Genomic DNA, 26696 nt, shown 5'->3' on the forward strand with positions numbered 1-26696 from the left:
CCAAGTACATTCTGCCTTTTAAACACCAAAATAATTTGTTTTATGGATGGGGGAATGTAGTGCACCTAATATACCTGGACTTCAGGAAGGCTTTTGACATAGTCCCACATGACATTCTAATAAACGATCTGGAAAAATGTGGGCTTGGAGGAACTATCATTAGATGGATATATAATTCATTAAACATCTGCAAAAATGGAAAACTATTAATGGAGTGATGTCAGATGGGAAGGAGGCCTTAAGTGGGAATCCACAGGGATCTGGTCTTGGTTGGGATTGATCTGGTCTTGTTACGGTGTTGTTTCACGTTGTTGTTAATTCCCTGGCTATAGGAATAGAATGCATACTGATCAAATTGGCAGACAATACAAAGCTGGGTGGGTGTGCTCACAAACACTTTGAAGAATAGAAAAACAATTCAAAGGCATCTTGATCAATTGGAGAACTAGGCTATAGACAACACAATTAAATTCAAGGAAATGTAAGTTTCTACATTTAGGGAAGAAAAAACATATGCACAAATACAGACTGGGAGATAACTGGCTTGGCAGCAGCACTGTTGAGAAGGATCTGGGAGTTATGGTGATTTACAATCTCACTATGAGTCAACAAAATGATGGTGTTGCAAAAATAGCAAATGCAGTTTTAGGCTACTTTAACAGAAGCAAAACATGCAAGTCATGGGAGAGGATAATACTGCTCTATTCAGTGCTGGTTAGCCCATATGTCCAATTTTGGACACCACTTATGGAAAAGATTTAAAGAGCGTGAAAAGGATCCAGAGGTGAGCAACAAAGATGATCAAGGGGATGGAGTGCAAAGTCCAAAGGAATTGGAAGAGAATTGCCACAGAAGGAGGGACAAAAGGTGACGGGTTCAAACTACAGTGTAGAAAATTTAGATTAAATATCAGGAAAACTTTCCTGATTTTCAGAACAGTTTCCTTTGTTGTGAAAAATAACCCCAGGTGGTGACCATTTCTCTCCATTCCTCTACATTCTTAGTAGAGCACAGAGAACTGCAGTAGCAACTTACTTCTATCCTTCAATCCCCATACTTTAGAAAGGAACGATTAAATCCAAAAACAGTAGGAAGCTGATGATTGCTCCTTCCTCTGCCTAACAACTAGATCATGAGAAAAGTGAGGAAAATCCCTTGGGCGCTCATTCCTCCAATCTAAACCAACGGGCTGGGAAATCTAATAGCTCATTTTCTTTCTTCTACCTGCCTGTTGGGCAGAGGTTGGGAAAATTTAGAGGGTAGGCCCAGTCATTGGGAGCTGGGGAGAGAATGAAGGGTGCTGCAGAATTCTATCAACATTATTAGTGTGACATTATTAATATGCAGCAGGGGCGGTCCGTGAGCCTAGGCAAGCTAGGCAGCTGCCTAGGGCGCTGCTGGCCCGGGTGCCCGATGATGACGTCACAGGGCGCTGGGGTGCCCCATAATGACATCACAGCCATTGATGGCCATGCAGGCAGGGGTGCTGATTGCACCACCCTGCCTAGGGCGCCAGCTGCTGCATCCGGCCTCGGGCCGCTCCTGATATGCAGTATTAGTATGACTTTTTTTTGGAAGAGAGAGGAAGAGTACCCCGGCAGGCCACCCTGTAACACATACACATACTACATTTACTCATAAGAGATAAATGTACTGATAAGCTGAATGATTCTACTAAACCAGGCATCAGTGAAATAGTGAATGTTGGCCTTTAAACTGTAATCATTGAGCTTCGGCAGTAACACCAGGTAAGATTAATGGAAAAATGTATCTCTCTCGTGCTGTGTTTTTCAGTCTCAGTAGGTAGCAGTGGTGGCTCATATCTGAAACTTATATTTGATTAGAAGAGCCGGAAATTTAAATAAAAATTTCCAAATGTCTAAAGTTAGGAAGTTAAATCCCCTATCTTAGGACATAAGTAAGTGGCTAGATTTTTAGAGCACAAGGTCAGGCCATTTTGGTTGGCAACTTGAAAGTCAAGAGGAGCTATGCAACAGACTTCAAAGAACGTTGGATCAAGCCCTTAATTAGATGCCTCTGTATGAATTAACTTGTCTAATTTTAGGCACTCGGATATGAACATTTTGGCCTTTTATGTTTTTTTAGAGACCCCGAAGAAACTAGTGTGGGCTGTGTAGTGTCCATTCTTTTCCACATCACAGATCTATTGCTGGAAGAAGCATGACTTAGACTTGATTACACAAGAATTCTTACTGTGATTTGGGACTCAAAGAGAGAGGGATTTCCTTTCTCTCCACCTTCCCGCATTTTTGTACACAGGATTCATGCCGTGTAATCCTTGTATTTTGTCATCTGGCATAAAAAAGACCCAAAAGAATTTGTTCAAATTATCTCATTGTATAGGGATGTGGAGCTAGCTAATCTGTGACATGGAAACAGATCTCATTTTTCTTTCAGTCTATGTGCTTACATCATTGGAAAGGGGAAATGAGATTTCAGTGTAGGTTTTAAACACAGTGTAAAAAGTATGTGTTGAAATTCTATAGCTGCACTGATTTGTTGCTTCTATGGGTAAGGTGTAATGGTTTGTTATTTTGTAGGGTTGTAAAATATTTGTCCAGTGCTCTAGATATTAGTTTGATACAATGTAGATATTTTTCTTCCTAAAGCCAGATTCTGCACCCATTACTTACATCCAGCAGTGCAAGGGGTATTCAACATGATGAAGACTGGCACAATATAGTCCTTAGTATATGGTACATTGTAACATGGCATGACTCACTGCCACAGCACCTCCTGCTGGACACTTGGGAAATTATCTCTTCAACTCTGGAGCGCCTTCTTGCAGCTGGTGTCACACCTACTATTACCTGTTAATGTCTCCACCATTTTATGTTAGGACTCATCTCCCTCCCAGACCATGGTGCCCTCCCATCTGAGTACTGCCCTGCCACAGTGCCCCCACAGTTTAGGGTCCTCACACTCAGGGAACCCCTAGCCCCTATGCCCACCTTTGCCTCAGTGACCCTACTGCCAGTCTTCATTTAGCTTCTGCCTCAGGGACAAACTGCAGCCTGAAATGGCCACTCATCATTAGCAAGGGGATGTGGACCTGCTGCCTTCTGCCTCCCTGCAGCCCTAGTACTCTCAGATCTTGCTTCAGGCCCTGCTACCAGGGAGTTTGCTGGGCCAGAGCTTCCCCCACCTCTGCCTGCCTTTCTCCAGCCCTGCTCTAACTCAGGAAGCCTCTTACTTCCCTGGCAGCTAGCTAGGTCCCCCCCTGCTGCACAGCTAGAGCAAGAGTGAATCTGTCTCAGCTCTTCAGGAACCTTTATTTATACAGCCCCAGCTTGGCCCTAATTGGCTGCATCTGCCTCAGTTGCTGGCTCCACCACTCCAGCCCTCTCCCAAGGCTGCCTTTTAACCCTTAAAAGGCCAGTGCGGGCCAGATGGCCTGTCACACTTCTTTTCCACCCATTTTTTGTATGTTTTCAAACACAACTCATTCCTTATTCCAGAATCTCAAATCTTCATCTCTACCCAAAATCCCAAATGTCTTTTTCTTCTACTAAAACCAAGTCCAAGATTTCCTCTGCTGCAGGCTCTGTCTTTCATTCCTTTTAATTTAGGTCTGGGGAGCTTTTCTACTGCAAGGCCTGGTCTTCGCTATAGCAGAAGGTCAAAGTAAGAGACGCAACTCCAGCTATATAAATTGCATAGCTGGAGCAGACATATCTTAAATTGCATTTCTGTGCCATCCACACAGTGGCAAGCCGATGGGAACAAACTCTCACATTGGCTTCCCTTACTCCGCATGAGGAGCAGCAGTATTGGCACCAACGGGGGCACCTTCTGAGTTCAATTTAGTGGAAAGATTGACTGTGGCAGGGTTGATCTTCCATGTAGTGTACATGTGCCCCCAGATGAAGTATGCTGACAGAGTGTGTATCGTATCCTGCTCTAGTGACCAGTTTGCATAGAAGATAACAGTTTACCATAGATTTCACTTCATGATTATGCTCTTTCGGGTTAACAGAGGTCACAAAACTTGCTGCAGCATGTGAGCCTTTTATTTCTGCAGTTTAAATCCTTTACAAAATAAAAGGAATGCTTTGCCAATATTCATGTCGTGCTTGTGCAGAGGCCATGGTAATTGTCTTTGCATTGTTCAAGCATCTTTTACGGTGCCATTCAAGCAGGGTTATTTCCTAAGGGTGAGCCAATTAAAGAAAGTTATTTCAACTGAAAGAGGGGCCGTGCAATGTATGAAAGCTAGCCAGAATCCCTCCCCCACATAAAGATACAATGTGACAAATGGGTACTTAAAGTTGTAGGTTGTTTATTTTGTGATAGGAATTTTTTCACTCCCAAGACCCAGACTTTCAGGGGAGTTCAGCCTTCCTCTTGTGTTTCCAGTCTGCTTAGTTTCTGCTCCAATTTTCATTTTGTTTTCACATTGGCAATGTCCTCTCTCATACTCTTTTCTTCCCTTTTGACAGTATCTTCTAAGTATGAAGTGAACCAAACAATGTTCAAGGTTAAATCAAACCCTTGAACTCATAATGTTTCAATAGGCTTGTAATTAGCTCCTACTGAGAAAAGAACAGCTTCAGAATTTGCCAGGATTTTCAGAGGGATTTAGTAGCCTGCTAACAAACCTCGTAAATGTCCCTCAGCTCATGTAAGCATCAGATATTCCAAAGACCACACCACACTGAGACCAGAGAAGATTTTGAATGAAGCTACCTCAGACTACACACAAAAGCCAAAGGAATAAGGGAAAAAAGTTAATTTTCTAGAAGGATAGTTTAAGAAAATAAAAATGAGAGAGTTTATAAGCTTTTTCATCTTAAATGGAAAATGGTGTTTTAAAACTTTGTAAAGGTTAGAGGGGATTTTCAAAAATCAACATGGAATATTTTTGCTGTTTTGGTGCCAAATGGCATCAGTTTTCTGAAGTGTTCAGGTTGGCATACAAACAAAAAAAGATGCATTTAAAAGGTATGCCTAGCAGACTGTGCACCTCACACAGGCCTGCTGACAGGGGAAACAGAAGGGGCAGTTGCTCTAGGGTCTGGGGATTCAAAGGGGCCAAAGGCTCCTGGCCACTGCTGTTGCTACAGAGCTCCGGGCCCTTTAAATCATCACGAAAGTACCATGCTGTGTTTGCTGAGTGCTGGAACTGGGCCTCCCCCACCTGGCTCAGGGCCTGCAAGGGCTTTTGATTCTCCTGACCTCCCACTATCACTCAGACACTTCGCCAAAGAATCAATGCACATAAAACAGACATCAGGCTCTCTCACAGAGAGAAAACTGTTGCTTGCCATTTCTACCAGACTGACCATTCTCTCAATGGCCTTAAAACATACACATTGCTTCAAAGAGGTTTTAACTCCAGACTTCAAAGAGAAGCTTCAGAACTGTCATTCATGCTTAAATTTGACACTTTACATATGGGCCTTAACAAAGATGCTAATTATCTCACCCATTACAAAGATAGCTTCCCCAATTATCACCCCTAATGTCATCACCTCACAGACACTAACCTTCTCCCCTCACCCCTCCTCGTTTTTAAATCTGATTCGTCAATTTTATATGTGTTCACTTTTTTTTTATTGTATCACTTTGGTATATATGATTGTGCCAATTTTCTTCCACAAAGTGATCTGAGGAAATGGGTCTGACCCACGAAAGCTCATCACCTAATAAATCATCTTGTTAGTCTTTAAAGTGCTGCATAGTCCTGTCTTTTGACTCTGCTAAAACACAGTGTTTGTGAACAAGGAATCTCACAAATTCCCTTTTGCCTGGCAAGAGTGTGAGATGAGTTTCAGTGTTTATCCAACTCAGAAAGAGATCTGCTACCCAAACCTTCACCCTTTTAAGACCCTCATATTAAATGTATCTGATAAGTAGCAAGTTTTATTACTGTGTTTGTATTAGGAACCTACTAATGACCATACTTGGTCAGACCAATGGTCCATCTAGCTCAGTGGTTTCCAACCTTTTAAAGTATGAGAGCTCTTTTTGAATTTAAGTGCAATGCAGGATCTACCTCAAACCCAAATACTTTTGCCCCACCTCCTACATGCCCCTTCGCCAAGGCCCCACCCCTGCTCACTTCATCCTTCCTCCCTTCTCCATCCTTCCTCCCTTTCATTAGGCAGGGGCAGAGGGTTGGGACACAGGCTTTGGTTTTGGGCTAAGGGATTTGGGGTGTCAGATAGGCTTTGAGCTGAGCCTGGGGCAGGGGTTGGAGTACAGGAGCGGGTTTAGGGTAAGGGTCTGTAAGGGTGTTTAGGTCTAGGTGTGCTCAGGGCTAGGGAAGTGACTTGGGGGTCAGGAGGGGGTACATGACTGGGACAAGGATTCAGGATGCAGGCTCCAGCTGGACACTGCTTACCACAAGTGGCTCCTGTGTAGTGGTGCAGTGGGGCTAAGGGAGGCTCGCCTCTGTCCTGGCTCTGCACCACTTCCAAAAGCAGCCAGCAAACTCCCTCCATCCCAAACCCTGTTGTGCCCCCCAACCCCATTCTGTGGAGATAGAATACAGCGTGTGAGAGGGAAACAGCTCCAAGGCAAAGGGCAGGAGTTATGCAGCAGTGAGGGGAGGAGCAGCTGAAGTACTGCACTTGACAGCCTCTTGGCCAAACCAGTCAATATCACCTCTCAAAGGCTCCAAGATCTACCAGTAGATCCCGATCGACTGGTTGGTGACCACTGATCTAGCTCAATGGCATGCCTGTGTTCTGACAGAAGCAAGTACCAGATGCTTCAGAGGGAATGAACAGAACAGGGCAATTATTGAATGATCCATCCCCTTATCCATTCTCAGCTTCTGGCAGTTAGGGTATGTCTACACTGCCACCCTAGATAGAACTAGGGTGGCTAATGTAGGCATTCGAACTTGCAAATGAAGCCTGGGATTTAAATATCCTTGCAGGAGGAATAACAGTAGTTCGAATTAGGAGCTTTAATTCGAATTACCTAGTCCGTGCCGTGTGTAGCAGGTAGTTTGAACTATGGGCATTTAAAAAATGGCGCCCACCTGGGAACATGCAAATGAAGCCTGGGATATTTAAATCCCGGGCTTTATTTGCAAGTTCGAATGCCTACATTAGCCACCCTACTTTGAACTAGGGTGGCAGTGTAGACATACCCTTAGATATTTATTGACACCTGGAACATGGATTTATGTCCTTGACCATCTCAGCTACTAGCCATAAATGGAACTATGCTCCATGAATTTGTCTATTTCTTTTTTGCACTCAATTATACTTTTAACCTTTACGATACTCCCTGTCAATAAATTTCTGACTTTAGTTATCTCTTTTTTAAGATTAATAGTCCCAGTCTCTTTGATCTCTTCTTGCGTGGTAGCTGTTACGTAACTTTAATCATTCTTTGTTGCCTTTTTCTGTACCTTTTCTAAATCTAATATATAATTTTTGAGATGGCGTGACCAGGTTTGCATGCCGTATTCAATATGTGGATGTAGCAGGGATTTATAGTGTCGGATTATATTTTCTGTCTTCTTGTCTATCACTTTCCAAATGGTTCCTAACATTCTGTTTTTGACTACTGCTACACATTGAGCAGATGTTTTCAGAAAAATATCAGTGGTGACTACAAGATCTCATTCTTGACGGGTAAGAGCTAATTTAGACCCCAGAATTTGTATGGGATAGTTGAGATTATGTTTTCCAGTGTGCTATACTCTCCATTAAGACCATGAAAAAGTAATTAGCCCGATCACATTATTCCTGACTGCAAGGGCAGACCTCCACCGTAGTTTTACTGTTCAGGAAGAGAGTACAAATCAAGTTCTTTAACTGTGATCTAAATGCCTAGCCTACTTCTTTGTGCTGCAGGTTGAAAATAGCAGTGTGTGTATGTTAGGATAAAAGGATAGAAACAGAGCAAAGAGTGGCATCTGAGGCAGCATGACACTGCTTTTTCTTCCAATTTGGGCATGGTCCAAACTGCAAATAGGCTCTTCCTCTTTCATTTCCAGTCAATGCCCTGTTAAAAAACCAAAGTCACAGAGAGAAAAGATGGAGAACTTAGATGACAAACTGTCAGAGTGTGACTTAGATTTGAACTGTCTATATCTGTGTTCTGACTCAATGTGAGATTGAGCTGTAAAACTTGGATCCAGATCCAAATCCAGACTTTTCCAAGGTTCAACAGAGAGTGGGATCCAGGGTTCTGATTTGAGCCTATTTCTAGTTTTATTGTCCAACCAGACTTTCTTGCTGATGTATATGTCTGCATTCGTTCCCACTGAATTCATGCCTCAGAATTCTTAAATGAAATGAAATGGGTGTAAATGAATGACAAATCACTAAGCTTTGCTTCAACTACTAGCAGTGCTTCAATTCACAATGTGTTTGTCATCTAAGATGGCTTTGCATCCAAAAAAAGTGCATTTAAAAGCTGTTGCAGTAGCCACTCCATGTATACCTTTGCTTCTCCATAACTGAACTGCTGACATCCGTAGTACTGTGAACAGGCCTAATACTATTAATATATATATATATTTAAGAACTAGTGTGCCTGTGTAGTGGGGTGACTGCTCCCTCTACCCAGAAAGGGTTAAAGCAGACCAGAGGCAACCTGAGCAGAGGCCCAGCCAATCAGAAACAGGCTTGTAGGGAGCCAATCAGAGGGCAGCTTACTGGATCAGCCCTTTTATGAGGACCTGTTCAGCAGATTAGAAGACAGTTGTGTCCTGTCAAGCAAGGGTGCAGGACTGGCTCCCAGCGATGGAAGAGCACCTTCGTAGAGCAATACTGGGCAGGCTTTGGGGAGTTAGAGAGTGAGTCTCTGGCCTGATACTTCATAGGCTGTGGCCTTGCTACTGGACCAAGGAGGTAGAAAGGGTTACAGGAAAAGAGGCCCAGGAAATGATAGGCAACAGAGGGCAAAGGAGGAGGGCAGGCAGCTGCCAGAGGGGCTGAGGGCCAGGACCCAGAGTAGCGGTTGGGCCTGGGTCTCCCCCTTCTCTCTTGCACTGCACCCAGCCCATGGAAGAGTGGCCTTTATAGACTGTGGCTTGTCCCTGAGATGACAGGCTAGACTGGGGCTGCAGTTGGCCAAAGTGGCAGAGGCCCAGAGCTAGAAGATGGAGAGAGCACAGAGTGACAACGGGTGAGACACCGGCCAGAAAAAGGCGCCCTGCTGAGAGTCAGAGCTAATTCTGGAATGACCAGCAGGAGGTACCACTGTGGTGAGTTGACCCCATTACAGCCTGATACTGAGATACATAGGACAATATTAGGGTTTTTACTTAGCTATTGGCCTATGCCTTGGATGTATAATGAAACACAGCTAAAGCCATAGATCCAAATTCTATGCTCATTTACATAGTTCTTCTGTTACCTGCAACTGACCACTACAGTCCTTGGAGTTATATTGGATTTACACTCACAATCATATAACTGGGGGTAGAATTTGGCCCTTATTATTTAAATAGTAGTAGCAGCAGCAGCAGTTTATAGTTCATTGTGTCACACTGTGAGCTCCCAAAATGTAGCCTGAACTATAAATCTGAGGAGTGTCTGGAAAATACAATTGCTGTTTGAACATCAAGCACACACTGTCCCTTCCTCTTTCTTCACTGAGTTAGTTTTTAAAAGGCCAAAAGCTGCTGTTGAGATAACAAGGACTAAAGAACTTACAGCAGGTGGTACCGACTGTGCAAGTATAACTCCAAACCAAAATAATATGGCACCCAGCTGTGGAGAAGCCTAGGGGATCTGAGAGTGACTCGGTTAGGAGGAAGTGAAAATAGAGAGTCTGGCTGGAGCCTTAGCCTTCCAGAAGTGTGTTACTATTTTCTCTTAATCTGTGAGAGAGCCCCGGGGAATGCCATGGTTAACATTAAAATAACCTCCTGGCTAGGCAGGAAGCAGATATATTCAAAAATATTCATGAACCAATTAGACAATCTCCATCCCAATATACAGCGAAATTGCAGAACAAAGCTATGAAACATTGTGTCAGACAGTGGGGCTCTCAGTATGTTTTGACACATAGAAGTTCATAAACATTATAAAACCATGCCATGCCATGCCATACATGCAGCTAAGAAACAGCCATATTAGTAGTAAATATGCTACAGGGAGCCAGGAAACACTACTGAGTTTGATTTCTGCCTATGCCACTTATTAGCTATGTGGACTTGAGTAAGTCAAGGTAATATTGCCCAGAAATAGCTGTGAGGAGGTTTCTGTTCTATGTCTGGCTCTGCCACTGAACCACAATTGTCTTGGATATGTCATTTAACTGCTCTGTGTTTCAGATTCCTCATCTATAAACTGAGAAAGATGGGACTTTTACTGAATCTACCTCTACAAAGCACTTTGAGGTCTAATGGGGGATGTGCTAAGTGTTAGCAGTAGGAAGTAACAAGTAATGATATTTTAAAATTATTAAAACATCTCTGTGTTTCAGGTTCTCCTCTGGTAAATTGGGGATTGTAATACTTATCTACCTAGGGTGTATGAAGATAATTCTTCACCTTTTGTGGAACTGTAAAAAATCCACATTTTAAACCCCAAGACATAGCTGCTTTATGTTAAAAGCATGAAATTCATAGAAATTTTATGTGGATTTTACTGATAATTGCTGTCAATTTTGTGAAAATAATGGGAATTAACACAGCACTGTGCTGGACAAAGTTCCATACATTTTCACAAACCATTTACCGGAGGTATCCTGGAAAAAGTTTAGACATAGCCTCAGTGGGATAAAGGAAATAGATAGGCAATAGCTAGTTGCATGACAGCCAAAGACTTTCCAAAATATTATCTTAAACCTTTTTGGAGTATTGTAGAAGTGGGGGAAAGATTATGATTCCAATCTAGTTTTCAGTGGCATCATATATGGGAGATTGATTCTGCTTTCCTACTGGTTCTATGCCCATGTAACTCTATTGACTTCAGTGAAGTTGCTCCTGAGGTAAATGAGTGATGGTTGCAAAATAATATTGGATCCACCTTAACTACACTTTTACTATGCCTTATTCCAGGTGTATGTCCTCTCAATATTGTAATTCTTTATACAATTTTCAAAGAAGTGATCTTTCTAGCTAAAGTTTTCTGTTTTTATTTTTTGCATGGAATTATTAATGTGTCTTCGGCAGTTTTTTCTTTCACTGAGTGAACCAAAATATGTACAGACATTGAAATCATCTGCTAGAAGATATCCAATAGTATGTTCACCCTCAGGAAAATCCAACATAAGCTATGCCAGACAGTTGAGAAAGCAAAGCTCATGTGTGTGTTTGTTATTGCACAATGAACTTAGAACAGTACCAGTGATAAAACCAAGGGGAAGATATTGAAAACTATTCCCTGTTTTTGCTTAGTCTTTCAGAACAGATGGTATAGTTGTGCTGAGGGTTGTGTGATCTTGCTGTAACCAGAGGTGCATAGTGCAGAGCATTCACCTGAAAGTCAATGCTAGTGGTTGAAAGAGATGTGTTGTAGAATGACCATTAGTGAGCTCTGAAGCTCGTAGAGTTGTTTCTCAATTTGTCCACATACATAAAGTCTACTCCACCTATGCTGCATTCAGCCTAAAAACAGATAGATAAAAAAGAGAGCTAATATGCAGTAAGCTGACTTTATGTTTATCTTATTCTGTGCCAGTCTTCTCCACTCAACCCAACATGGTTCTGAGTAAGGTGTATGTATATGGACAACTAACTCATTCTGCAGATTTTTCCCCCCATCCGATATATAGCGTATGTCAGTGGTCACCAACCAGTAGATCAAGATCTATTGGTAGATCTTGGGGTATGTCTACACTACAGTGCTATTTTGAATTAACTTAATTTGAAATAGTTAATTCGAATTAAGCTAATTCGAAATAACGCATCTGTACACAAAAACTATTTTGAAATAGCGTTTTGCTATTTTGAAATAGCACATCCACACTGAGTGGACCCTGAACCGAAGTTAAGGCTGGCTGGAACCAGTGCCGGCAGGGCATCAGGTTTGGACTTAGTGTGTGGGGCTGCTGCCTGAGGCTAACTGAACTCCGTGCTTAAAGGGACCCTACTCCCACCCTGGACAGACAGTTCTCAGGGTTCCCCGCTTGCTTGTCTACCTCGATGAGGGACAGCAAAGCAGTCCTGTCTTGGAATGCCCTGAGTGCCCGAACTCGGGACACCACAGCACTCGGACACATGGAGCCAGAGGTGCCCCTGGGCATGCCGGTCTCGTGGGGTCGTTGCCATCAGTCCGGCTGCACTTGCTACAGGCTGCCATCCGGGGGATCCACCAGGGGACTGTCAGGATTCAGGAGGCCCTGAGGGAGAGTGTCCACCCCGAGGAGCTCTCAGAGCCTCCCTGGTCCTTCCCACTGGTGGCTCGTGCCCCATTCCTCCCTCACATCCATCCACTTACCCCTCGCTAGCCCCCCTTCCTGATGTCAAATAAAAGACACGTATGTTCAAAAATAGAAACTGGATTTATTGAACAATACTGGGGAAGGAGGGATGAACCTCTGGGGAGACTGGCAAAAGGAGGTGAGAGAGGGAAAGAGAGAGGATGGAAGAGGGGAGGGGGAAACCTGGGAGGAGGGAGCTGGAAGGGGGAAGCAAGGGGAAGAAGGGGCAGGAGAAGCTCAGGGCTCAGGGTTAGGGGTCTCGCCAGACCAACTTGACTTTCATGCTAACCTGCTCCTGGGTTCGCATGTGGCCTTGGTGGCCAGGCTAGCAGCTATCCTGCCATAGACGGCTGCATTCCTCCATCTAGTGCAGAGATCATGGACGTTGGGGGTATCCCCCCCAAACCTGAATAAGGTCCATGATCTCCACCCTAGACCAGGAAGGCACCCACCTTCTCCAGCCGCTGTCAGGCTCCTGGGAGCTGGAAGACTGCTTCTGGGGAGCGGTGGAGGGCTGGCTGCCAGTGGCTTGCTGGCTCATGTTTTGGGGCCACTGGGTCTGGGGCCCTGGTGGTCACTGCTGGCTTTGGGCTGGCAGGCTTGGAGCTGGCACAGGTACTGTGGCCAGGGTCTACCCCTTTAATGGCTCCAGGGCTGGGGGAGAGGAGAGTAAGTTTTCCTGGTTGTGCCCAGAGTGGCCACCAGGGCTCCCTGGGAAGGGCTGGAGACCCCCTATATCGAATTAAGTGTCTACACAGCACTTAATTCAAAATAGCTATTTCGAATTTGGTGTTACTCCTCGTAGAATGAGGTTTACCAAATTCGAAATAAGGGCTCAACTATTTCGAATTTATTTTGAAATAGTGGTTTGCCTGTGTAGACGCTATTAAAGTTAATTCGAAATAACTCCTGTTATTTCGAATTAACCTTGTAGTGTAGACATACCATTGAAGCCTTTGACAGGTGATCCTGAGAAGTTTGGCTGGGAGACTGTCAAGTGCTGGCACTTCATCTACCCCTCTCAGCACTGCCATGCTACTCCTACCCTCTGCCTTGGAGCTGCCCCTCACCCCAGGAGCCTCTTGCTTGCTGTGGCCATCTATGGCAGGATAGCTGCCAGCCTGGCCACCAAAGGCCACATGCGAACCCAGGAGCAGGTTAGCATGAAAGTCAAGTTGGTCTGGCAAGTTCTGATGTCAGGGTGCCTCTTCCCCTACCCTCTAACTCATCTCCATGGAGTCATGGAGGGCAGGGATGGAGAGAGTTTGCTGGCTGCTTTTGGGAGTGGTGCAGGACCAGAGTCTGGAGGTATTCCAAAATAGCTACCCTGTGTCTACACAAGCTGCTCAGTATTTCAAAATATTTTGAAATAATGGGCGTGCTATTATGGCATTCTGGTAACCCTCATTCCACGAAGGTTAAAGTATGTCTCAATTTGCATTATGCAAAATTGCATATCTTATTTCGAGTTTAGAGTGCTATGAAGATGCACCTTAAGAGAACAGGAAAAAGAACAGTCATTGTCACTTATAATGTTTCTGGATTCAAATTTCGAGGAAGATAAGGAAGTGGCTGGATAGATTTTGTCAGGGAGTTTTCTCAGGCATAAGAGAATGTGATGGGATATATAAACTCCAAACAAGGCATAGAAGGGTTAACAGTAGCTAAAGAACTTTATTAGCCTTACTAGTGTACCTGAAGTGAGTGGTAGGCTGAGAGAGGAAGCTAGCACAGGGAAGTACTGAGCAGTCAAAGGGAGAAGGTCCAGGAGGAAGGTAGTCTTGTATCTTCTCCTCTGAGAGGAGTTGCAAAAGACAGAGATAAGGAGATTCAAGAAAGCTTCAGGAGACAATTCATTTTTTGGTGAGCCTGGGCAAGGACAAAACTCAAGAGTTAGAGTCAGAATCCTGAGAATAGGATGGTGGGACGAGGGGAATTGGAAGAGAGACTAGAATTTCCCACGGGGATGGAAGTGGTCTGGAGATTGGTTTTTTGTTTGTTTGTTTCTTACTTCTCAGCAGAGACACTGGGACTGAAGAGAGACTTGAGGGGCAAAATACATTTGAGCAGAGTATATGATTTGTCTGCTGTGGTGGACATTATTTAGAATTCTAAGAACAATTGAACACTGACAGTGTTGGGGCTTGAATGTGACTAGGCCAAGACACCACAAGGCCATATCACAGAAGTCCTGAGGGAGGGCCACATCACTGAAGTTATAGCACAATGGAATAATGAGTCAGTTACAGAGAAAAAGTGTGAAGGTATTTCAGGGAGAAGGTGACTGTGATGGCTTAAAATCACAGAAGTCCACTTAGGTTTGTCCCCTGGCATGCTGATCATGCCACTGATGCTGCCTTCCTACTCTCTTACCCCATGTAAAAGTGTTACACAGCAAAAGCATATTAGGTCCACCCACTTTATCAATGAAAGAGAGCTATGCGTAGGGTTTGCTCCCTCCTTAGGTAAACATTATTTACACAGTGCTTGAAAGCAAACAAAATTGTTTTTATGAAGCAAAAAAAAAAAAAAAAAGGGATTTAAATGGTTGCAAGTGAAAACAATCAGATCAAAGTAATTTGCTATATTAAAATGAACAAATGATTTTTAACTAATTCTAATCCACTAAGCAATTTGTTACATGCAAATTCATACCCTAGTAGGCTGATCTTATTTTAAGTAAAAACTTCAAGTCAAAGTTAACCTTTACTCTGACTTCGATCTACAGCTTCTTCAAAATTCCTTGACTTTAGCTGGCCTTTGAAACTGCCTGGCACAGCCTAACAGGAAACAAATGACTGACTGCTTCCCATTGCTTAAATAGACTCTACCTCTAGGCAGTAACCCTTTGTTTCACACTTCCCATCCCCATGGAAAAATACCAGGTTCAAGAGAGATACCAGTACCAGAAGTCATCACATGTCTTTCTAGGACCAACCACAGTTTGGGCTTATAGGACATACACCCGTGGTCACCAACCAGTAGATCGCGATCTACCAGTAGATCTCAGGGGCTCTAAGAGTAACTCTTGAGCCCTCTCTGAACTGCGCACCTGTGCAATACATTTACATTAGATTTCCTCATTTGAGGAGCAGCTACTCACCGAGCAACAACACAGGTGAGTAGCTATGAGGAATGGTGGGAGCTGGGAGGTTGGGAGGGCTGAAACACCCCAGCCAGCTGACTGCAGCTTTCACCTGAAAGAGGCTGCCCCGCACTCCAGCTGATTGGTGGCTTCTCCTCTGTGTCTGCCCACGTGGAGCTTGGTGCACCCTGGCTGAGCGCCATGGCCAGCTGGCCAGGCAGCCGCTTCTCTTCCCTCCAGCCTGGCTGCCCTGCGCTTAGCCCAGGGAGGCTATGTCTAGCTCCAGCTGTGCTGGAGCAAGCTTCCCAGGCTGAGTGCAGGGCAGCTGGGTGGGAGCAAAGAGAAGCGGCTTCCTGGCCAGTTAGCCATGGCACTCAGCCAGCGTGCACCAAGCTCCACGTGGGTAGGCGCAGAGGGGAAGCCACCCTATCAGCTGGAGCACGGTTCAGCCTCCTCCAGACTGAAGGCCACAGCCAGCTGGCCAGGCAGCATCTTCTCTGCACCAGCCCACGTGGAGCGTGGTGCACCCTGGCTGAGCACCACTTCCAAATGTTAAAAAACCTCTTCCAAATGTTGGAAAAACCTTTTTAAAAAAGCAGCAGTATAAGGATTGGGGATAGCAAGTGATGGAGAGGAGGAGAATAGAGAGGGTGGGGCTTCAAGGAAGGGGCGGAGCTTCAAGGAAGGGGCGAGGCAGTAGATCTTGGCTTGGTCTGTCATTTAAAAAGTGATCTTGGGTGTAAAAGGTTGGAGACCACTGACATACACGAACATTCTCAAGATGGTGGTCTGAGTACTGAGTTGTTAAGTACCAGAGTATCAGTATGCCTCTCATTAGCACATTTAGAGTTATAAACAGATCCACACTTCATCTTTCTAACTTCACATATAAGTATGATACATGCACAAAAATAGGATATACACATTCGGCAGACTGTACTATTAACATTGGTAGGTTATATAAGGTATTTTGTCAAAAGCATCTTTGAGTTATGCATACTCATGTTCATAAATCAATTTTCATACAGCACAGGGAGGCCTGTGACTGTAACTGATGGGTAACATGGACTGGGAACATTAGAGGAGTGGTGTTGACCAAGAGGATGCTGTGCTAAATTACAAGATTAGCTAGTTGGAATAGGCTTAATTGTGAAGGACCTTAAAGACATTTGGGTGGAATCATATGCTTCTCTTTCCAATTGGATCTCTATATTTCATATAGAGATACCAGACCTGGCTGACTTTCATATAAATGCAATCTGCAATAGTAATGATAATAACTCCAAGCTTCCCTTTTGTTCAGCCAGAATACTCTTCAAAGACCTTACCCTATTTAAGTGATATATTAATGCAGAATATTTTCCAAAACGTTAACTTTAGGGGCATTTGTAATTGGTCAGATTCTATATATACATGATAGAACTAATGATTCTAAGAAATGATAGAAACAACAATAATAATAAAGATGGCGGATATCAAGAAGGCAGACTTTAGCAAACTCAGAAAGTTGGTAGGTAAGATTCCATTGAAAGCAAGTCTAAAGGGAAAATCAGTTCAAGAGAGTTGGCAGTTTTTCAAAGAGACAATATTAAAGCACAAGGGTATGTCTAGACTACATCCCTCTGTCGCCAGAGGGATGTAAATTAGAATAACAACATTGCAAATGAAGCTGGGATTTAAATCTCCTGCACTTCATTTGAATAAAAATGGCTGCCACATTTTGCTGAGTCAGCAGTTTGTCAGCAAAAAGCAGCTGTCAAGACGGGAATTGGGCGACAAAGAAAGCCTTTGTCATCCGTTCCTGTAAACCTTATTTTACGAGGCATAAGGGATCTGCCAGCAAAGGCTTTCTTTGGATGTAGTCTAGACATACCCCAAGAGCATATTATCCCACTACATAGGAAATATAGGAAGTATGGCAAAAGATTATGTTGGCTTAGCCAGGAGATTTTTAATTATCTAAAAATCCAGAGTGCTCTACAAAAAGTAGAAATTAGGTCAAATTATAAATGATGAACATAAACAAATAACACAAGTACGTAGGAACTAAATTAGAAAGGCCAAAGCACAAAAGGAGATAAAAACTAACTAGAGACATAAAGAGTAAGAAAAAATAATAATTCTATAAATTCATTAGAAGTAAAAGGAAGACTATGGACTGGGTAAGATTCAATAAGGGAAGGGGAAAGAATAACAGAAAATGTGGAAGTGGTGGAGGTATTTTCTGACTTCTTTGGTTTTGTTTTTTACCCACCAAGTTTGTGGTGACTGGACATTTAACATAGTAAACGCCAATGAAAATGAGGTACTATCAAAAGTTGAAATAGGAAAAGTACAAGTTAAAATTATTTAGACAAATTAGATAGCTTCAAGTCATCTGGGCCTGATGAAATGCATCCTAGAACACTCATGTTAGACCAACCTGATAGCTTTCTTAGTCAGGGTAACAAGCCTTATGGATAGGGGGAAACGGTGGACATGGTAGTTTTGGATGTTAATAGCACTTTTGATATGACCTGGTCAAACAAATTAGGAAATGAAGCTTAGATGGAGTGACTATAAGGTGGGAGCAAAACTGGTTCCCAGAGAGTAGCTAACAATGGTTTGCAGTCATGCTGGAAGACATTATGAGTGGGTTTCGCAGGGATCAGTTCTGGATCTGATTCTGCTCAATATCTTCATTAATGATTTAGACAATGGCATGGAGAGTACACTTACAAAGATTCCAGATAATATCAAGATGAGAGGGATTGGAAGTTTTTTGCAGGATAAGATTAAAATTCAAAATAATCTGGAGAAATTCTCAGAAGTAAACAGGATGAAATTCAATATGAACAAATGCAAAATACAGTAAAGCTCCATTGGTCCGGCATCCAATGCTCCGGCACTCCTGATGTTCTGGCACAATTGGGAACCCGGAAGTGCTCCAGGCAGCCTGACAATTGGAGCTGCTCTGCACCCGGCTTCCCCAATTCAGCCGCTGCTGAAACTGACCAGCAGCCGAATCGGGAAAGCCGGGGGCAGAGCAGCTGGGGTGCTGCCTGGTTAGTCCCGTAGTGCTGCCCCTCGGGGCTGCGGGACCAACCCGGAAGCACCCCAGCTGCTCTTGGGGACGCCTGGGGCAGAGCAGCTGGAGTGCTGCCGGGTTGGTCCCAGAGCGCTGAGTGGCGGCGCTATGGGACCAACCCGGCAGCACCCCAGCTGCTCTGTCCCAGGTGTTCCCAAGAGCAGTGGGGGTGCTGCTGGGTTGGTCTCGCAGCACCGAGGGGCGGCACTACCGGACCAACCCGGCAGCACCCCAGCTGCTCTGCCGCAGGCGTCCCCGATTCAGCTGCTGCTGAAACTGACCAGCAGTGGCTGAATCAGGGATGCCTGGGGCAGAGCCGGACTATCAGAAGGGGGGGCTCTGAGAGGTCTGGGGTGGCATCCCCCCCTCACCCCATCCTAGACCCCTTATAGCCCCCTCTTCCGATAGTCTGGCATATTTGATAATCCGGAACTCCCTGGGTCCTAAAGGTGCTGGATTATCGGAAGTTTACTGTACTCCATTTAGGAAGGAACAATCAGTTGTACACATACAAAGTGGGAAATGATTGCCTAGGAAGGAATACTGTGGAAAGGGATCAGAAGTCATGGAATATGAGTCAATGGTAGAACATTGTTGCAAAAAACAAACAAAACAAAAACAAAAAATTTAAAAAACCGACTATTATTCTGGGATTTATTAGCAGAAGTGTCAAAAGCAACATACGAGACGTAATTCTTTCACTCTGGTCGGATCTGATGAAGCCTCATTTGAAGTATTGTGTCCAGTACTTGGTGCCACATTTTAGTAAAGATATGGACAAACTGAAGAAAGTCCAGAGAAGAACAAAAAAATAATTAAAGGTCTAGAAAACATGACCTATGAAACAAGATTGAAAAAACTGGGTTTGCTTAGTGTAGAAAAGAGAAGACTGAGAGGGCACATCTTTCAAGTACATAAAAAGGTTGTTACAATGAGAAGGGAGAAAAATTTCCTCTTTAATCTCTGATGATAAGATGAGAATCAATAGGCTTAAATTCCAGCAAGGGAGGTTTAGGTTAGACGTGAGAGAAACTTTCTAATTGTCAGGATGGTTAAGCACTGGAATAAATTGCCTTGGGAGGTTGTGAATCTCCATCATTTTTTAAGAGACTGTTAGACAAACGCCTGTCAGGGATGGTAGAATGTGCTTGATTTTGCCATGAGCTCAGAAGACCGGTCTAGATGACCTCTTAAGGTCCCTTGCAGTCCTATTTGGGTTTTTTTCCATCTTGGTTAGTCAGCTAGCTATGAGAGAAACTTATATTGAACTTCTAGGTTGATATTATTCTTGGCCTTATTTCTCATGTGATTATTATTTTGGATATATGGTCCATTAGAGATGGAAGCAACCTGGAAAGCTATGCCTACAAAAGCGACTGGGCTACTACATCAGGCAAAGAAAGGGTACATTCTCTTATTGGGTTGACATCTTTTTCTGAAGAGGGATGAATTACACTAAATTAATACAACAAATGGTCTGGTAGCACTTTATAGACTAACAAAACATGTAGATGGTATCATGAGCTTTTGTGGGCACAGCCCACTTCTTCAGATGACCGGTGTAGTGGTCAATTGCGGAAGAACTTTGTATAATTTTAACTTGTTCTTTTCCTATTTCAACTTTTGATGGTACCTCATTTTCATTGATGTTTACTATGTTAAATGTCCAGTCACCACAAACTTGGTTGGTGAAAAACAAAACCAAAGAAATCAGTAAATACCTCCACCATTTCCATATGTTCTGTTATTCTTTCCCCTTCCCTTATTGAGTCTTAAGATACGTATTATTGCCAGGATAGCAGGAACAAGTAAAGATAAGGGTAAAGGGCAAGAATGCATAAACAATTCTGTTTACCCTAACGTACTGATCACGTAAACAGGGCCAAAGAACAAGAAGATCCAGATCAGAACCAGATCGATAACTAACAACTAAGCCCTAGATCAGCATGTAATGAGTAAGCCCTGGAAATTTCCAAACTGCCAAACAAGGCAGGAAAACAGTATTTAAGGCTGCCTCAGAGCCTAGCAAATTGGACTTCACCGATGGGCTTTGGGTACCGGTGCCTTGGAAGCTGAGACAACCTCCCACTTCGTCCGCAGCCTACCTGGGGTCCCAGGCTTGCAGGAAGGGATGTTAGATATGCCGTTTCTTTGTTATGTTGTTCTTCCATTTATGGGACACAGCTGTTAGCTGTCAGGAAATAAACTCCTTGTGTTTGACAGATACCTGTGTGGCATATTTTGTACCTTGAGAGCCCAGTGTCAGACCTTAGACTTACTCTGGCTGGCTACAACCGGAGAAGAAGTGGGCTGTGCCCATGAAAGCTCATGATACCATCTACATGTTTTGTTAATCTATAAAGTGCTACCAGACCATTTGTTGTTTTTTTCTGTACAGACTAACTCAGCTACCCCCTGAAGCTACAAAATTAATACTATTGGATCACTTCAAATTTCTGTACCATTTTTAAGGAAAAGGTTGAGGATATGCAAATGGGATATTTAGAGTTTTTTCAAGAATAGGATCATATAAAAACTGATTTAAATACATTAAAGACATTAGCTACCATTATAGCTCAAGAAAATGTTGTTTTGCACCATTTCTTAGAAATTTCAGCAAACAAATTAAGAGCTGTTACCCTTCACAACCCAGTTTTGGAAGAAGGATTAGGAGGTATGATTGCTGTTATTTCTTTGCAAAATCTTTTGGAAGTGACAGTAGCAACAGTTGAAACTTCCCTATGTGTTGAGAAATTATGTAGTCCTCCAGATGTAATTTAAGCTTATGTACAAAATTATGGCTCTATGGGAAAGTAAATCTGCTGAATGTGTCTGAATGTTTCACTCAGTTGTTGTGAAAGACGAAGTTGCCTCATGTTTTAAAATGGGAAAAATAATTTCACTTGGAAATAACTAGAGGTTGAACCTCTCTAGTCCAGCACCCTTGGGACCTGTCCTGTGCCAAACCAAAGAATTTGCCAATTCACAGGAGGTCAATATTGTCTAGCAGCATTACCAACACTTCCACTATTTATTGGTCTCTTAGAAGACAGAGTGAAATTAAAGCTAAATAACAGCCCAGAACACTGAGAGCCAGGACTAGTGGCTATAAACAAACTTTGTGGGATCTTGGCTATACCCATAACAAGTGGACATCTGGCTAACTAAAATCATGCCGGACTATGGATGTTGATGGACCAGAGAGCACCAGACTAGAGAGGTTCAATCTGTACTAATGTTCTCTATTACTGATAGAAAGACTTGGACTAGAGGGTTAAGACTCAAGCTTTTCACATATATACAAATATTAAGACTAATATTTCAGCCCTAATGTTTTATATTGTGTTAATTTTGAGAGTAAAATACTCTTAAAGAGAAATGTTTTGTTTTGTCAGTAAAAACTTTTAAGTCTGAGCCAAGAGAGCCTAAGGCAATATACAATAATATTGGATTAAAATCTAAAAATTAACCATTCCTTGCATACAGAATTATAGATCATGAGACATATGAATCATCTGCTGTTCCATTGCTATAATCTTCATGTGTATTAAACACTTAATTCTGAGATCACAGAATGAAGCATGTTAAAAGTTTTAGCAAATTATACTTTGTTCTTCATTGCCTGTTCTGGATGTGACTGACTAGCATGTTGATGTCACTCCATACAATCAGGATGAGTGCTATTGTTCTCAGATATGGTCTGTCAAATATTTTTAAAAAGAAAAATAATCTGCACTATGGAATCAAAATATATGTGGAAATGAAGTTCAAATGTATTTGTTCAGCTGCTCAGATACCTTGGTGAAGAGTGTGGTAGAAATTCACAGATAAAGTCTTCTAGTTAGTAATCACACACTAGAGGAAACATAAACAAGCATCAAGATTCCTCTGCCACTGACCATGAAATATAATCACCTCACATGCGACCCTATCTGAGATTAAACAGACTGAGAGGCTTGGAGGTCTAGTTTTATGGAGTATCAAGAACTTCTGAATTCTATTGTCATTACTGCTATTGAAATTCTTTGTGGCTATGGGAAGAAGTCACTTCTGGGCCTGTTTTCTGTTTACTGATCTGTAAATAGAAAATATGAAAATAAAAATTACCTATTTTACAGTGATGTTACAAGAATCACTTATTTAGTCCCTGATTTAGCAAAGTGCTTACGCATGTGCCTGACATTAAGCACATGAACAGTCTTATGCTGAAAGTTAAACTCATGCTCCAGCATCTTGCTGAATGTGTACCTTAAAAGTTTTTCTAAGGAAATAGTACATAGCAAGCTGGGTTGTAAATCTACAGCACACTAGCATTCTGCACACCACAGGCATGTCTACACTGTGGGGGCTGTAGTGGAATAGCGATGGTGTTGTAGCCATGCCAGCATAACTCTGCAACATAGACACAGATTATAGTGACAACGATGGTTTTCCTTTATTGTAGAAACTTCCCCCTCCTGGAACAACAGTATCTTAGGTCACGAAAAGCCCTCTTACATTGATCTATCTGCATCACTGAGGGTTAGGTTGTTTTGCCTATGGCACTTAGAGATGTGAAGTTTTTACATGCTGTTCAGTATAGTTAAGTCAACCTAAGTTTTAAGTATAGGCCAGGCCTAACTGTCCAGTCAGACTACACAAGAAAGGTTCGCTAATACTTTGAAATGGTAGTAGATTGTTATGTAGTAGGAAGTTTGTAGTATACATGGACAGGTACACATTGATAGTTAGTGCCTCTCATGTTAGGGAACTGGAGGCTTATATCCTTGCTTGCCATGTGCTAACAGTTTGACTAGCAAAAACCTTAGCACTTATACAGTGCTTTCAAACTGGAAAGTGTTCATTAAATAGAATTACTGAAGTCCACAAATATTTGGTAGTTCTGCCAGATGAGTCAAATGGAATCTCTCTCTAGGCTTTGGTCTACACTCGGGAGTTATTTTGAAATAACTCCCCTTATTTCGAAATAACAAGAGGAACATCCACCCTACCAAACCGATTATTTTGAAATAAGGGGCTGGTTATTTCAAAATAATAACTTCTGTTTTCTAGAAGGAATAACGCTTATTTCAAAATAGTGATTCTGAAATAGTGATTCATGGCTGCTCCACTGCTGCAATTTTGAAATAACTATTCCCCAGCGTCATTCAATGTAATTACTACACAGTGCTTCCTGGGACTCTAAGGGTGCATCTAGACCAGTGGTCCCCAACCTTTTGAGGTTGTCGGGCGCCAGGGGGCGGGGACACTAGCGCGCCCGGGAGGGCGGGGACACTAGCGCGCCCGGGGGCGGGCCCCCCCTTGCCGCATGCCCGGGGGCGGCCCCCCCCAGCTGCACGCCCGGGGGCGGGGGCGGGGGCGGGGGCGGGGGCGGGGCCCCCCCATAGCCGCGCGCCCGGGGGCGGGGGCCCCTCCAAGGGCCGCGCGCCCGGGGCCGGCGCTCCCCCCGCCGAGTGCCGCGCGCCCGGGATTGGCGCTCCTCCTCCCCCCGCCAAGTGCCGCGCGCCCGGGGCCGGCACTCCCCCCCTCCCGCCGAGTGCCGCGCGCCCGGCGCTCCCCCTCCCCCCGCCGAGTGCCGCGCGCCCGGGGCCAGCACTCCCCCCCTCCCGCCGAGTGCCGCGTGCCCGGCGCTCCCCCCCTCCCGCCGAGTGCTGCGCGCCCGGGGCCGGCGCTCCCCCCGCTGAGTGCCCAGGGCTGGCGCCCGCCCCTGCCGAGTGCTGCGCGCCCGGCGCTCCCCCCGCCAAGCGCGCTCTCCCCGCAAGCGCCCGTGCGCCATGTGCCCGGGGCCAGGCCAGCCCTGAGCACCTGGTGGGCGCATTGAAATGCCCCCGCGGGCGCCATGGCACCCGCGGGCACCGTGTTGGGGACCACGGATCTAGACTATACCTCTCTGTCAACAGAGAAATGTAGATTAGGCACGTCAAAATTGCTAATGAAGCAGGGATTTATTATAATTCATTCGCATAAACGTGGCCACTGCTTTATTTTGAAACAGAGTTTTTTCGAAAAAAATGGCAGTCTAGATGCAGATCTGTCAAAAATAAAGCCTTTTTCAACAGATCCTGTAAACCTCATTTTTTGAGGAATACAGGATCTGTCAAAAAGGGTTTATTTTCACGGATCCACATCTAGACTGCAGGGGGTTTTTTTTCTTCGAAAAAACTCTGTCTCAAAAAAAAGCAGTGGCCATTTTTATGCTAATGAAGCATGGGATATTTAAATCCCTGCTTCATTAGCAATTTCAATGTTCTGATTTGCATCCCTGCAGTCTAGATGTAGCCTAAGTTGAGGTAGCATGTCCACGTAGAGGGAGCCTGCCTCTTCCTAAGTTTGAGGCTTCACTGTAGTGTGGACATGCTATTTCAAAATGGTTATTTTGGGAGTTATTATTGTGAAAAAACTTATTTTGGAATATGTTCCTAGTGTAGACATGCCCTAGCTGATCTGAGGTAAATCTGGCTCACCTAGGAGTTGCTTTTCCCATCTATACTGCCAATCCATTCTCCATGCTCAGTTGCTACTTCAATATGATCTTTGTCATTCAATAAGTTGGCTATCAAAGTAGTCATCCCAGTCTTTTGTAGAGTCAGTTATTACCCAGTTTTCCACTAGACTCTAACGGTGAGAATTTAACCTCAGAGACTTATTATCTAGTTTGCTTTGAAGATTCCTAGACAAGACAGTTTGCATTTTTAAAATAAGAGCAATGTTATATTTTGTTTTTATAAAAACATCATGAATTTGTTATCTTTTATTAGATGATTTCCCTGTGCATTCTAGGATTCCATATTCATAGGCTATGTCTACACTACAAGGTTTTTGTACAAAAATGGCTGTTTTTGTGCAAAAACCAGCAGAGCCTCAAGCACATTTTTACACAAGAAAATTGACAGAACAGAGGGCTTTTGCCAGAGGAATAACTCATTTTTGCACTACAGCTCCTGCTCAAAAAGGCAGGTGTGGACGCTCCGAAAGGGGTTTTGTGCAAGAAACCCCTATTGGAAAAAACACAGGTGCTCTGATGGCCATTCTGTGAATGGCCATCAGAGCTGTCTTGCACAAGAGTGTCCATGCAGTGTGGACGCTTTTTTGTGCAAAAGCACATAGGTTTTGCGATGCGCTTTGAGGTCTTTTGCACAAGACATTTTTGTGCAAGAACTGTTTTGCAAAAGTCTTATTGTGCAAAAACCCTGCAGTGTAGACAAAGCCATAGAAGTGAATGATTTCTGATCAGTTTCCTCTGTTTGACTCATTCTTTTTAGAATCCAGCTTTTCTAAGCACAGTATTCCTACTGCAAGACAAAAAGGAGCACACAGTATTATGCTGATGTAGCAGAGAAAAAACAACATAAAGGGCACTAACGTTTGAAGAGCTCCAAAAAGGCATTTGGGGTGCACATGACTTGTGAGTCCATAATAGCCAAGCACCTACACAAAGTAATATATAAATGTATGTGAATTGTGACGAATGAAATAAAAAGCTTTTACAGTCAGTCTATGACTATCCAACAAAGCTCTCAGTGCAAAGAAAGGACTCAATTCTGACCAGTTTGCATTAACATTAATGAGATTACTCCTGATTTACTTTGGTATGAGATGCCCAGAATGTCCATTATGACAGTTGCTATGGTTGCTCCTTAAGGAATAATAACAGCTCTTCCATACAGGGATTTTCATTCTAAAAGATTATAGCAACTCATTATACAAATGGGCACACAGGGTCTGAGTGTATCCATGCAGGATGCAGATGAATTAGCTAATGTTCTATATAGCAATATATATATTTTTAGAAATGAAATCTCTGTCTGTCTGCCTGTCCATCTGTTTGTGCAAGAACTCCTCCTAAATGGTAACAGCAAGGGCCACCAAATTTGGGAGGCAGCTTCCTGTTACCCTAACTTAAAGCAAGGTCAGGGTTTGGTTGTGCCGCGAACACAGGAAATGGTGGGAATGGGGCTTCTCCCCCCAACATGGAAAGGGAGGAACAGAGAGAGGAGGGATAAAATCCTCACACTCACCACAGGGGCAGCAAGTGGGGCCGGGATACTGCAGAGTGAGTGGTGGAGACAGCCACACCAGCACAAGACTAACTGGTTGGGGATGGGGCTCTGCATGTTGCTGGCCATGCTACCTTCTATGGGTAAGGTTCCCCTCCCACACCCTGCAGCTACAGGGCCTGGGCATCCC

General features: G+C 43.7%; 2 long non-coding RNA genes across 3 annotated transcripts in view; both read left to right on the top strand.

Moving 5' to 3' along the window:
• LOC112545862 (uncharacterized) overlaps positions 1-26696 on the top strand; it is a 69193-nt gene that overhangs the window by 2871 nt on the left and 39626 nt on the right. The window lies entirely within an intron of this gene.
• LOC142830777 (uncharacterized) lies at positions 308-26002 on the top strand. The gene is made up of 2 exons (XR_012906250.2): positions 308-1748; positions 25772-26002. It is a non-coding gene; the product is annotated as an uncharacterized LOC142830777 (long non-coding RNA).

The sequence above is a fragment of the Pelodiscus sinensis genome, chromosome 10 (genome assembly GCF_052426305.1).
Source record: "Pelodiscus sinensis isolate ZL-2025 chromosome 10, ASM5242630v1, whole genome shotgun sequence".
NCBI classification, from domain to species: Eukaryota; Metazoa; Chordata; order Testudines; family Trionychidae; genus Pelodiscus; species Pelodiscus sinensis.